This window comes from Doryrhamphus excisus, chromosome 15, assembly GCF_030265055.1.
Source record: "Doryrhamphus excisus isolate RoL2022-K1 chromosome 15, RoL_Dexc_1.0, whole genome shotgun sequence".
Lineage (NCBI taxonomy): Eukaryota > Metazoa > Chordata > Actinopteri > Syngnathiformes > Syngnathidae > Doryrhamphus > Doryrhamphus excisus.
Window position 1 is genome coordinate 4079467 of NC_080480.1, and position 15160 is coordinate 4094626.

Genomic DNA, 15160 nt, shown 5'->3' on the forward strand with positions numbered 1-15160 from the left:
TTTCCTCCAAGAAATCATGCAAATACAAAGACACAATGCGGCAACAAAATCAACACTGGTAACCCCCTGACGTTGACTTAGAAATATTTGTTGTTTGAATTGACTTTTGCCTCACAAAATTTTGCGGTACAGTGAAATCGTAGTCATTTATCCTTTCCAGAAGGTCCAACTCTAACCAAAACATACTCTAACCAAATACATTTTTCTCCAAGAAATTATACAAATACAAAGACACAATGCGGCAATGAGATCAGCACTGGTAAACCCCCTTCTTGTTTTGCCGTGAGTTATTTCTTAACAATACCAAATTCAATACCGTTTCTCACCACAAGTCTCCGCTTTTCTTCGGAGAAAAATTTTGCGCCTGCAAAATGACCCAAAATGGAGCCAAAAAATGTTGCAAGCGGCAATATTTTGATAAAGAAGATGAAAATCACTATTGAATTCAATAAATAATTCATGGCAAAACAGGAAGGTGGTGTTTTGTGTTGATCTTGCCGCCACATTGTGTCTGTACAAAACCTGCACTCGTCGATAAACCGCGGATATCCACGTTGTAACACAACGACATTTACACAAATCCCACAGCGTCACTCGTTTTTGAGACGCTCGCGGTCCGAGCAGTTCAATAATTCGACTCTTGATCAAAATGACTTAATATTTGTCAGATCAAAACACATCAATCATGTCATATTAGCTTCTTTTATGGAAATGCTCTGCTTTCTGTTTCAGCACTTTAAGCATTATGGGAATTTGAGTTTTTTTTTTTTTTTAATGGTGTGGGAAAAAAAATAGTGGCTTATAGCCCGGGAAATTATAGCCCTTCCACAACACGCATGCAAACCCTCATTATACTGCCGCTTTGGTGCATGATTGAACATATAATTCAAACATCTTATTATTATGTTATGAAATTGTGACTTTCAACATCATCTCAGCGGGAGCGCACACGTGTGTGTGTGTGTGTGTGAGGTATTAGATGATTTTGAAGACCATTACATTCATACAAATTACACACCGGATTTAAGCGTAATTTAATGTCACAATAAACGCACCATGGGAAATTTTATTACAAGGGAAGTGTAAACTGTTCTAAGTAGTTTAGCCTAAAAAGTAAGTCATGAAAAAATAAATAGAGACGGGGAGGAAGGTGGAGGGGGGGGGAGGGCTGTTATGTTTGAACTGTCCTCCTCCCAGACAGTAAGCACACACTGGGGAAAACGCTATTAATCCGCCTCCACAGTGAGCCTTAAAGCCCGTTTTATATGTAAGCCTGTTTGTTTGAGAACTGGAGTGTGTCTGGTTCAAGTCCGTGCTCCTGTGCAAGGCAGCGCTCCACCCGTTATTATTATTACACTTGCAAAAAAGCAAGATAAGTCCAGTGTTGTTGTTGTTGTTGTTGTTGATAATGGGATGTCACAGCTTGTTCGCTTTTGGTGCTCTCTAACTGATTTTGACGCTGCGTGTGTTTGTTTTGTGGAGGAGAGGGTGAAGATGCTGGAGGGAGGGGAGAAAAAATAAGGATGGAGACATATGAGCGGAGTGGGAAAGCGGTTGTACGTCAGATCCTCTGACAGCTATTTGAACAAATTATTCATAGATGAACCCGTGTGGCATGTGTTGATGGCTGAAGGTGTGCGTTGACTGATATGTAGCGTGCCCCGTGTTCAAGTGTACCGTATATATAACACCGCTTGGAGGTTTGGGGGGTAGGGTGGGGGATAGGGGAAGGCATCGCTTAACTCTTACCCTACTGATGTGCCGCTAGACTTTATTAAACCGCTCGCTTGTCTTCCCGGGTGATTTAAGCAGAGCACAACAACTCGAGTGCAAGCGCATCGACGCACCTCACCTGCAATTTCAGCTTGCAGACGACGCTTCCCTGCATGTGAATGTGGAAGAGTGAATCAAAGCATTGAGAGAAAAGACACCGTCCTTGACACATTTCCTGTGAAATAATGCTGAAAAAAGGACAGCCTATCATAGCAGTGCCACGTGTGGCAGATTCTCATTGGGTTGTGCAGAAAATGAATGACTGAATGAATGAATGAATGTGCACACAATAAAACTAAAATAAAGTAAAATTATTCCAACAACATGCATGCTAGGTTATGTCCATAGGTATGAATGTGAGTGTGAATGGTTGTTTGTCTATATGTGCCCTGTGATTGGCTGGCCACCAGTCCAGGGTGTACCCCGCCTCTCGCCTGAAGACAGCTGGGATAGGCTCCAGCATACCCATGACCCTCGTGACGATAAGCGGTAGAAAATGAATGAATGAATGAATGGGCACTTGAGGGGAGGGGGGCGTACAACAATGAATCTCGCACACAATAAAACTAAAATAAAGTAAAATTATTCCAACAACATGCATGCTAGGTTAATTGGCGACTCCAAATTGTCCATAGGTATGAATGTGAGTGTGAATGGTTGTTTGTCTATATGTGCCCTGTGATTGGCTGGCTGGCCACCAGTCCAGGGTGTACCCCGCCTCTCGCCTGAAGACAGCTGGGATAGGCTCCAGCATACCCATGACCCTCGTGACGATAAGCGGTAGAAAATGAATGAATGAATGAATGTGCACTTGGGGGGGGGGGGGTGTACAAAAATGAATCTCGCACACAATAAAACTAAAATAAAGTAAAATTATTCCAACAACATGCATGCTAGGTTAATTGGTGACTCCAAATTGTCCATATGTATGAATGTGAGTGTGAATGGTTGTTTGTCTATTTGTGCCCTGTGATTGGCTGGCCACCAGTCCAAGGTGTACCCCGCCTCTCGCCTGAAGACAGCTGGGATAGGCTCCAGCACCCCCGCGACCCTCGTGAGGAAAAGCAGTAGAAAATGAATGAATGAATGAGTACTTTATTAGTACATGTACTGTCCTTCAACCAAATCCCACGTCCTGCACATACTCATCACCTCATTCAAACAGCCGTGGCTGTCGAGGCATGCGAGTCTGCCCTTCAAAGTCTCTGATATCACTCTGCCCTCCTGCAACATTTTGGCATGAATTGTGATAAATAATAATAATGATAATAACAAAATAAAATACGAGTAATCGCCGTATAATATTTTTTGTTTTCATTTCTAGATCTCGGACAGAACAAGTGACGGCCAAAAGAGAGTCCAACACAAGGTAGCAACCCAACTTGCCTGTTCCACTTTGCCAACCAAAACCCTTCTTTCACTTCCAAAAAATCTATAAATTCATGAGGGATACGCAGCAGGACAGCTCGGCGAGAGGAAGAAGCACGTTTCTGTTTTCACGAAACCCACTGATGACACAGTAGGCAACAGAAGGGAAGCAGGTAGGATTTTTTATTTCTATTGTGAGTGCTTTCTTTCATTATTTGTGAATGATTTTTTTTTTTACACACGGTGTCCTGTGTTTTTGCCTGTTTTGTTTGTTTTAAAAAGTAATTCACTACAATGGAATAGGTTCTCATCTAGAAGGACCTCAATGGGCCAAATGTACAATATAATAGTAACAAGTCCGCAATTATGCATGTCCCCAAACTATCCATATGCAGGTCACATTTTGAGTAGGATATTAATTTCATATGTTTCGAATCAAGAAGACCATTTATACCCCAGACAAGCTGAAGAAAATAATTTATATTCAAAGCACAAAGTGGAAAGAAGACATGTACAGCAATTTATTCAGGAGGGGGTCAAATTTGGAGTGTTTTTAATTTGTTAAATGGGAATCTTTCAGCTGAAAGCGACACCAGGAAGTGACCAAAGGCTCTAAGAAGTCACATTTGGGATATTAATGAAAGCTGTTTTACCAATAAACTACCATTTTATTGCGTTTGGAATCAAGAACAACATTCATATCTCAGACAACTTGAAGAAAATATAATATAATATATAATATATAAGTATCTTGGAGACACCAAAACGTGTCTGTAAAATGTTATTATTGGGATATTACTAAAAACCTTTATCAAAAACATAATTTTAATGTGTTTGGAATCATGAAAAACATTAATATCTCAGACAACTTGAAGAAAATAATATTTCAATGGATCTCGGAGACACCAAAAAGTGTCTGTAAAATGTTATTATTGAGAGATTACTGAAAACCTTTATCAAAAACATAATTTTATTGTGTTTGGAATCAAGAAAAACATTCATATCTCAGACAGCTTGAAGAAAATATAATTTTGAAGTATCTCGGAGACACCAAAAAGTGTCTGTAAAATGTTATTATTGGGATATTACTAAAAACCTTTATCAAAAACACAATTTTATTGTGTTTGGAATCAAGAAAAACATTAATATCTCAGACAACTTGAAGAAAATAATATTTTTAAGGATCTCAGAGACACCAAAAAGTGTCTGTAAAATGTTATTATTGGAATATTACTGAACGCCTTTATCAAAAACATAATTTAATAGTGTTTGGAATCAAGAAAAACATTCATATCTCAGACAACTTGAAGCAAATATGATTTTGAAGGATCTTGGAGACACCAAAAAGTGTTTGTAAAATGTTATTATTGGAATATTACTGAGCGCCTTTATCAAAAACATAATTTAATAGTGTTTGGAATCAAGAAAAACATTAATATCTCAGACAACTTGAAGAAAATAATATTTTGAAGGATCTCAGAGACACCAAGAAGTGTTTGTAAAATGTTATTATTGGAATATTACTGAACGCCTTTATCAAAAACATAATTTAATAGTGTTTGGAATCAAGAAAAACATTAATATCTCAGACTACTTGAAGAAAATAATATTTTGAAGGATCTCAGAGACACCAATAAGTGTCTATAAAATGTTATTATTGGGATATTACTGAAAACCTTTATCAAAAACATCATCTTATTGTGTTTGGAATCAAGAAAAACATTCATATCTCAGACAACTTGAAGAAAATATGATTTTGAAGGATCTCTGAGACACCATAAAGTGTCTATAAAATGTTATTATTGGGATATTACTGAAAACCTTTATCAAAAACATCATTTTATTGTATTTGGAATCAAGAAAAACATTCATATCGCAGGCAATTTGAAGAAAAACACATTTCGAGACTCTGCGATCATCCTGAGCAGGAACCTGAAGACTTAAGAGTACGTGTGTAGCCTCTTGAAAGAAAATAAAGAAAAACACTTTTTTTCAATCCGACAATACGATAACTTCAGTTATGTGAAAGGAAAATCGATTTTCAGTTCCTACGTTGAGAGAATAAACATATTCTGGACTGAGCAGAAAATCATTTTTTGGGGGGGGACCATAACCTTTTTATGTTCTGTGAGGAGACGCTCACTGTGCTACACTTTAAATCCCCCCCATCTTGAGCATTGTCGTCAACTATTGTGAATGTATGAGTAACATTGGGGTCAGTGGTATGTGATGAAGCTAAGGTAAAGTCATGCATGATCCCTTTTCCTCCATAATAACCCCACAAGTGTTCATTTCCGTGGACATTGTCACCCTCTTTCAACTTTAAACAGAGCATCCAGCGCAGAAAAGCGGAAATTAGCGTTCGCTCCCATGCGTGTATTAGAACTCCTTCACTGCTTTATTGCACTTATTTCATCTGCACTGCTATCATTTGCGCTGACAGCATTGCAATTACCGCCGCTATTATATCTGCTTCCTGTTTGACTGTGCCATGCACTAACGTGTCAGGCCCGGGATGAAAAGTAAAAGAAATAATTGTTGTAATTACTTCTTCTTCTGTTTTTCATCCCGCCCCAACAAAACCCAACAGCAACCTCCCCCCCTCGTTTTGCATTCTTTATCGCCAAGATGAAGTGACAGCATCAGAGGAATTTGTACTAATTGCTATTGTTGGGGAGAGATGAAAAATATGGAAAGGAACATCAGTCGGTTAATAGTTTTTCAAAAAGCTTTTTTAATTATTATTCTTATGGGCTGTCAGTGGGACATGGAAAATCACCACGAGTTCAAAACAAGTGTACTCGAATACGTATGTTTAATTTTTCAAAGGAATGTTTATTACAACAACCTGATTAGATTGCAATGAGTCATTGGATAAACATGGCAAGAAATACCAGTGGCTTGCCAAATAGTGAGCCCATATTTATCTGCTTTTGTGTTGTGTACAGCATTGCTGTCTCGCTATATCACGAGTTTTCAAAAATTAATTCATAAATGATCGTTTTGTGGTTGACTATGGCCTGTTGTTGCCAAAAATTCATTCATTCATTTTCTACCGCTTATACTCACGAGGGTCGTGGAGGTGCTGGAGCCTATCCCAGCTGTCTTTCGGGCAAGAGGTAGGGTACACCCTGGACTGGTGGCCAGCCAATCACAGGGCACATATAGACAAACAACCATTCACACTCACGTTCATACCTATGGACAATTTGGAGTTGCCAATTAACCTAGCATGCATGTTGTTGGAATCATTTTACTTTATTTTAGTTTTATTGTGTGCGAGATTCATTGTTGTACCCCCCCCCCCCCCCCCCCAAGTGAACATTCATTCATTTTCTATCGCTTATCCTCACGAGGGTCATGGGTATGCTGGAGCCTATCCCAGCTGTCTTCAGGCGAGAGGCGGGTTCACCCTGCACTGGTCGCCAGCCAATCACAGGGCACATATAGACAAACAACCATTCACACTCACATTCATACCTATGGACAATTTGGAGTCGCCACAAACTCCACACAGAGGGTGTGGAGTTGAACCCTTGGTCTCCTTGCTGTGGGGCCTGCACCCTAACCACTCTCCTAGCCAAAAATATTATAGTCAAATATAGTCCCATAGTATTCTACTCAGTAGGCATCGGTTATGTCGTACTGATGAGAGAGTACCTTAGCTTAACAGTGCATGGAGTCAGCCATACAATGTTTGCCTCACATTTTGTGTGGAAGTGGTACATTTTGGGCTTTTAGAACAAGTTTACAACAAACTACTTAGCTTGGTAGCTCGCTATATGCTATGAGTGCATAGCCTGCCAATTAGTGATACGACTATAGGGGTGTTATTTCATATCTACAGGGCTCTAATAATGGTGAATACCGTATGTTTTCTATGCTCCATTACCAAAATATTAAATTTATTTATATTGGATCCTACTAGATAGTTTATTGTGCGACTGCTTGATCACCTCCACTAAGCCATTGCTTGTCGTGGGTGGACCTGGAACCAATTAACCACGATAAACGAAGGATGGCTGTATTCAGTAATTAGGGAAGAGATCAGGAGCTCGGTGAATTTGCTTATTTGTAACTTACTTGTTGGATTTGCTGGCTTGTTATAGTAGTTTATATGGGTATTCAGCCTCCCAGGTATGCTCTTTATGCTACTGTATAGCTGAATAATTATCGTGTACCAGACAGTTATTCAGTATTTCATATTTGATCAAAAATCCCGCAAATTCCCTCCCTTTTTCACCTGTCTATTCTGCTTTGCTGAGCAGAGAAATGTTCCAAAAGTGAAATCACACATGCACACGATGATCCCCGTTCTCCAATGTCAGATTTGGTTTCAAGCAAAAAAAAAAAAAAAACCCTCGTGTGATGCACATCCATCGCAGCAAACTCTCACGGCCTCCGCTGGCATGCCTCGTGTGTCCTCATATGCACCACCAGTCACTGCGAGCTGCCGCCTCGGAGAAACTCGCTGAAGCTCCAAAGGAACCTTTTTAAAACATTTCTCAGGAGTAAATGGATGACTGGCTCAAGTTAAGTGGAGCTGGAAATGTTACATTTAAGGATTCAAGCTTTTTTTGAATGCAGTTTATCACCTTGAGTGCTGTAATGGCGTCTGCAGAGCAGCACAACAAAACTAAAACGTTTGAAGAGTACAAAGTCACACATATACTATTTATTAAGGACAATATCTTTGATATATATATATATATATATTTTTTTTTTTTTTTTTTTTTTGCTCCACCTACATTTTAGGAGTGTAATTCACTTTTAAACACGTAGCCTCGACAAAGTGGATTATTACAGAAAATAAATTCAATTTTCCTGATCAGACCACAGACTAGACTCGGTGGAATTTATGTGAAAATTACATATGCCAGTCACGCCCCCCCCCCCCCCCCCCCCCTTGTTGTTTTGCCAGAAGATCAAGGACAGTTGAGGACAAATTTGAGTGACATTATGACCAAATCGATCAGCGGTATTGATGTTGATGTCCGATGATGATTTAAGAGTCACAAGAGTTTTTCTCTTTCCGATTGGAATCTTTCCCGAATTACCTTTCCGAAAGCAATGGTATACATGGAAAGGAATATTCCAATCGCGTGTCTCCATGCGCCGCTATAATCAACCAGAATAGTCAATGGGGCATGCGCAGTAAAACGTAAACACTAACATCACGTGATACCGACTTAACAACAGATAATAAACAACAGAAGAAGAAAAACACCACGAAGAAGAACGCAGTCTGACAACTTTCCGATTGAGCGGGTACTATATACCTCAATCGGATTTGGGAAAGGAATATTCCACCCCTGTGAATCCCGATTATATATTCATTCGGATTGGCACTTTTCTTTTGGAATGAGGTGTATACAAAGGCTACATTCTTTCCATTTGAGCAAATAACCCGATTGGAATTGGAATATTTGTGTCCATGTATACGTGGCTATTGAAAAGATAGGAAGGCGGGGCTCGAGAAATGTGTTACCTGTTACTTTTATTTCATTTGATTTGACTAATATTAGTTATATTATGCACTAATATATATGTGTTTGTATTTCTGATAAAATACACAGTTGTTACATTGAATTTCTATGGTTATCTCCTCAGGGTTTGAGGCTTCGGGTCACTAAAACAAGTCCTCCACATGCTTATCACCTAATTCAAATGAACCTTGGTTGTCTGGGCATGTGAGTCTGATGTTCGTTTTCTCTGACCGTCCCTTTGTTTTTGTGGTTTCCTATATTAACATTTTAGTCAGTTTTGAAGTTTGATGCAGGTTTTAACAGAAACAGTCACAGTGAGAGAAGTAATACTGTATGTACCGACGACCAACTTTAAAGTCCCCTTTTTATAGAGGGCAAAAAGAACACATTTTAATTGGTATTGTATTAGAGAAGAAAATTGCAGAATGGACTCGAGGTCAGCCTTTGTATGGTATGGAAGGAGAATCAAGCTAACCGAAAAAAAAAAACACCAAGATGGCAATTTCTACAGTAAAAACTGTTAACATGAATTAATTAATTTATGCGGTAATGGCAGCAAAGTAGCACTGACATCACCCTATGCATACTGATGAGAGCATTACCATTGTTTCACTTGGCTCGAAGAGCAACAGTTAAGTCAAAGGCTGTTAGAAGGGGGCAATTATTGACGGACCTAATGAGAGAAAGGAGAATATAAAGCCTGCCACTCGGTGATAAGTTTAACCAGGATTCTTGGTTGTGCAACGCTTGGGGAAACCCACAACATTTCCATTCTAAAACAGCAGGAGAGAACAATGGAATGGAGAAACAACACACATATATTCCGAAAACAGCTTCCGGTGGACATAGAGTTCGGTTATTTTCCAAACAGTGCCGGAACAGTGAGTGTATGGTGGCTAGCTAAACAGTAACCTACCACAAAATAAATAAATCCACTCAAGTCATCTTGACAAGCATCGCAATTGAACAGCCTCATAATTCTTTTATCACACATGTTGTCAGCCTCTCTCTCTTTTGCTGTCTTTAAGCAAGTTAGCCATTAGCTTCAGCTATCATCAACATTCAGTCCAGAATTTCAAAACCTGTTGGTGTTGGCATAGGACTCGTCCATGTGACTACTTCCTGAAGCCACACTCTTAGCATCATGGGAAATTTTGTTTTTAGCCATAAATGGGTATCACATATTACTGTTCAAGGGTTAGGGGACAAGAAAAAAGTAGTGGCTTATTAACCGGAAATTATAGCATATCAAGAAAATATGCTCAGTCATTATTTCCTGTCAGCCAGGCCGGACTTTAATTCTCTGCTTCAAAGATGCTTCATTCGTGATGTACTCGGGAACACGGCGTCTCTTTGTAAAACCTCCAAAAAGCCTTTAGTCGCTTCCAAACAACTCCATTTTGTGATTCTTGTTCAAGCACAACCCCTTTATGTCACCCATTTCCCGTTCCACCCTCTACACATCGGAGCAGGCTAAAAGGCCCCATTTGGACGTTAATGACAGATTGTAAATACGCACTTGCTGTGAAGGGCTGGGATGAAGAGACAAAAACAAAATGTGAATCTGTGTATAGTTTATTGTGGCGACTGCTTGATCACCTCCATTAAGCCATCAATCTTTTAAATCCCCCTTTTAATTATGAGCTGCCCCTCCGAAACCCGTTGCCCCTTAAACCCAGTCAGAACCAATACAAAGGTTGTTTCAGCTATAATGGGATTATCGATCGGGCCTTGAGCTGACACTCTGAAAGTTTGTGTCTCTTCCTCTCTTTGTAAGACAGTTTTTATGTTTGTTTTTAATGCTTGTAGTTTGTCTTTGCCAATGGAGCGCTAAAAGCGGCAAAGTGTCAAATTGTCCCAAGGTTTAGTCTCATCACGTCCGCAGCATGATTTAAGGGGAGGTGTCGCGCTGGAGGAGATGGTTTAACCTCAGTAATTATTTGTCCATGTCAATGTCAAATCTGATGTCATTTAATAACCGTTAAGTCCCTCAAACTGACATCTCTGCATTGAAGAGCAATGATGGGGGCAATAATGGAGGCCAGTTATCATAATCATAATCTCAACCACTTATAGAACGACCAGTCGTACGGCAGCATGGCAAGGGTCTTTCCCCAAGGGGCGCAGACGGTTACCAGAAGAGGATAAAAAGCTCAAGTCAACGTTTGATTCTGAGGTTCTAGTTTATGATTTATCTTGCAGAAGGCTGACAGCAACTAAAATTTGCTTTTATCTTTCATCATGTTTTCAGCTAGTAGCAGTCAACTGTCCAGCTCCATCCAAAAAACAAGTCATTCCATGAAATATTAATGGAATATTCATTCATTCATTTTCTACCGCTTTTCCTCACAAGGGTCATGGGGGTGCTGGAGCCTATGCCAGCTGGCGAGAGGCGGGGTACACCCTGGACTGGTCGCCAGCTAATCACAGGGCACATATAGACAAACAACCATTCACACTCACATTCATACCTATGGACAATTTGGAGTCGCCAATTAACCTAGCATGCATGTTGTTGGAATAATTTTACTTTATTTTAGTTTTATTGTGTGCGAGACTCATTGTTGTACTTTGTATAGAAAATGTTGAAATAGAATATTCCTATTTTGTCCCCCCTCCCTCCAAGTGCACATTCATTCATTCATTCATTCATTTTCTACTGCTTATCCTCACGAGGGTCGCAGGAGTGCTGGAGCCTATCCCAGCTGTCTTCGGGTGAGAGGCAAGGTACACCCTGGACTGGTGGCCAGCCAATCACAGGGCACATGTAGACAAACAACCATTCACACTCACATTCATACCTATGGACAATTTGGAGTCGCTAATTAACCTAGCAAACTCCACACAGAGATGGCCAAAGGTGGGATTGGTCTCCTAGCTGTGAGGTCTGCACGCTAACCACTCGTTCGCCGCATAGAAAACCTATGCACAACTGTTTTTTGACATTACTAGAGCCCTCTTGACATGAAATAACACCCCTATAGTCAACTTTGCACTCCTATTACCTAATACAGTAGACATAATAAGAGAAAATATGACATTCTTTTTCTACCGCATATCCTTACGAGGGTCGCGGGTGGTGCTGGAGCCTATCCCAGCTGTCTTGGGGCGAGAGGCGGGGTACACCCTGGACTGGTGGCCAGCCAATCACAGGGCACATATAGACAAACAACCATTCACACTCACATTCATACCCATGGACAATTGGCGGCGCCATACTAGTTAACCTAGCATGTTTTTGGAATGTGGGACGAAACCGGAGTACCCGGAGAAAACCCACGCATGCACGGGGAGAACACGCCAAACTCCACACAGAGATGGCCGAGGGTGGAATCGAACTCAGGTCTCCTAGCTGTGAGGAGACCTGCGCGCTAACCACTCGACCACCGTGCAGCTTATTGTATCGTTTGTGCTAGTCTTGTGTTTATGTTGTGTAAAAAATGTGTTTACTTGTGCAAATGTATGCCAAGTTTTTTTTTTTAACAGTACCATAATCTGTTCCTTCATTAGGAGTTTAGGATTTTCCCTCCCTTCTCCTCTTGTTGTTCCCCTTTCTCCCTCTCCTTCATCGCCCAATCATCCTGTCCCATCCACCCCTCGTCTCACAGTATATATATAATTGCACAATTTGAAATTGTGCTGTCTGATGCACATCAATTTCTAAGAATACACAGGAGGTGCAAAGAGAAACCAAACAATGCTCTTCACATCCCGATCAGCATGTGAGAAAAAAAAAAACAACAACTCGCTTCTTCAGAGATCATCCAGCATCTCGTATCCCAACTGACGACTAACAAATGTATCCAGAAGCCGGGCCACTTGGCAAGCAGGCCTTATTTTCAGTTTGCATTCCAAATAATCACAGGATAAATAAAAGCCCAGCTTGTGAGATACTGTGCGCAGCGTGTGCTCATCGAAATCAAAAGAGAGGAGCATCGTGTGATGATCAGATGTAAAAAAAAAAAAAAAAAAAAACCACACACAGAAGCTCAGCTCGCTGATAGCGTGAATGGACTAAATTAACTTGCAAATCTATCATCTGCCACTCAGGTAATAAATAAAGTGTTTAAAGGCTCACCATTTCTTTTTGAGAAGACTCCTTCACATGATTTAGGTTCACTGTAGCCAACATAAAAGTGACATGCTCCAATTCACACAGCTTTGATTTAAGACTATGAGCTCAATGTGCACTTGGGCCTTTGCAAATGTTAGTCTTTCTTTTTCCTGAGACAAGAACCAATACTTGTTATCCAATATTTCTCCACAAGAGAGGAGAAATATGATCTCAGGGAAGAACTACATTTGAAACACTTATATGCTAGGACTACGTTAAAAAGCCATAGCATTTCAGTATGTGGAATCAAACTATGGAATGGATTGAGTAAGGAAATCAAACAATGCACAACGATGAACCAATTCAAGAAACAATACAAGCAGTTGATGTTTGCTAAATACAAGGATGAAGAGTCTTGAACCATGATCATGATGTGCTATATACTATATTACGGTATTGACAGTTACTATGGTACCCATTATGTCATTGTATGGTCATATCACCGCGTACTTCGGTACAAGGTACATTATTTAAAAAACAAACAAACAAAAAAACCTTAAACTGTATTATGGAAAGCAGGAAGTGAACAAATGTAACAGTTACTGATTATCATATCACCTCATATCATATTATTCATTTTTAATAAAATTAAAAACATTAAAATTAAAATAAATTAAAATTATATTAGGAAAGCAGGAAGTGAACAAATGTAACAGTTACTGATTATCATATCACCTCGTACTTCAGTCAGTACATGACCAAAAAAAAATCAATAAAAATGAATAAAATTAAGTTAATTAAATTTAATTAGTCAATTAAAATTTTATTATTAATTTTGAATAAAATTAAAAACATTAAAATTAAATAAAATTAAAATAAATTAAAATTATATTAGGATAGCAGGAAGTAAACAAATGCAACAGTTACTGATTATCATATCACCTCGTACCTCACTATGTGACAAACAAAATCAATAAAAATGAATAAAATTAAGTTAATTAAATTTAATTTGTTCATAAAATTTAATTATTAATTTTTAATAAAATTTAAAAAATTAAAATAAAATACAATTAAAATAAATTAAAATTGTATTAGGAAAGCAGGAAGTGAACAAATGTAACAGTTACTGATTGTAAAAGTACCAGATGGAGTGGTAGGATTTAATAAGCTTTGCTTCTTCCTACTCCTTTTGGACATGTGGAAGTGTCAACTGATTATGGGATGCATTCAATTGTAATCTGATGCATGTTCAAATGAAATGAAACCATTACCATTACCAAATAAGGCCTCATCTGAGACAGCAGAACATAGAATGGGTGAATTCCACATAGAAGATTCCCATGTATGAGGTTTTACATTGACTGTATAGGCAACGTGCAGAGACACACACATCTAACTGAAAGAAGTGAAGTGTTTATACAGCATATCCCAGTGGTGGCTTTAGTTATCATGAATAACCAAAAAGTGTTGTGAATGGTATGTGCTGGATGTGACAGGCAGGCAGCTCCTACACTCTGCAGGTCTCTGATACTCTGCTCTCCAAGCCCCCCGCCCCCCCCCCCTCCCCACCCAACTCCTTCCCTTACCTCTGTTCTTCCTGCAGAATGGTGAATAAGGCATTACAGGGACCAGAGAGATCCTCGTGTGCATTAAAAATACATCAATGCACACGCTCACTACACACTACACTATTGCAAGCCGTCAAAGAACCCCCCCCCCCCCCAAGCCTGCTGAGGTTCTGCCGAATCCCCCATGGGGGAGAAACGTTTCTTGGGCTTTTCTGATTGTTTGGCACTAGCTTCTGGATTGGGTTTTTGAAGCATACTGATCTGATTACAGCAGTGGGTCATCTTATGTAACATGTACGATTCGCTGCATATGGGGCATGTCTCCCTCGCTCTCTCACATTCGCTCTCTCTCTCTCACTTGATTTGCTGGCTTATCGCCACCAAACTGACGTTCAATCCCCTCACTCTTAGGTACATAAGGATTTGGACTGTGCTACTAATTTGTATTGGTGATGCAGATTTCATTGAAAAAATATACAAAAATATTACATTAGCGCAGATCTCACAGCTTGGAGACCAGGGTTCAATTCCACCATCGGCTATCTCTGTGTGGAGTTTGCATGTTCTCCCCGTGCATGCGTGCGTTTTCTCCGGGTACTCTGGTTTCCTCCCACATTCCAAAAACATGCTAGGTTAATTGGCGACTCCAAATTGTTCATATGTATGAATGTGAGTGTGAATGGTTGTCTATATGTGCCCTGTGATTGGCTGGCCACCAGTCCAGGGTGTACCCCGCCTCTCGCCTAAAGACAGCTGGGATAGGCTCCAGCACCCCCTCGACCCTGGTGAGGATAAGCGTTGGAAAATGAATGAATGAATGTAACTTAAACTAGGCTGCTCGATGGACGAGTGGTTTAATTTAACAGGTTTTTCCTTTCTATGTACTTATGCATGTTTATATAAGACTATAC

General features: G+C 39.7%; 1 protein-coding gene across 8 annotated transcripts in view; it reads left to right on the forward strand.

The window, feature by feature from the left end:
• LOC131103574 (protein phosphatase 1 regulatory subunit 29) overlaps nt 1–15160 on the forward strand; it is an 80735-nt gene that overhangs the window by 28285 nt on the left and 37290 nt on the right. For 5 of the 8 annotated variants that reach the window (XM_058049948.1, XM_058049953.1, XM_058049952.1 and 2 more), the window contains one exon: nt 3098–3314. The gene's annotated coding sequence lies outside the window, so the exon portion shown is untranslated. The remainder of the gene's footprint in view (nt 1–3097; nt 3315–15160) is intronic. The other 3 variants (XM_058049954.1, XM_058049955.1, XM_058049956.1) reach the window with 1 other exon arrangement.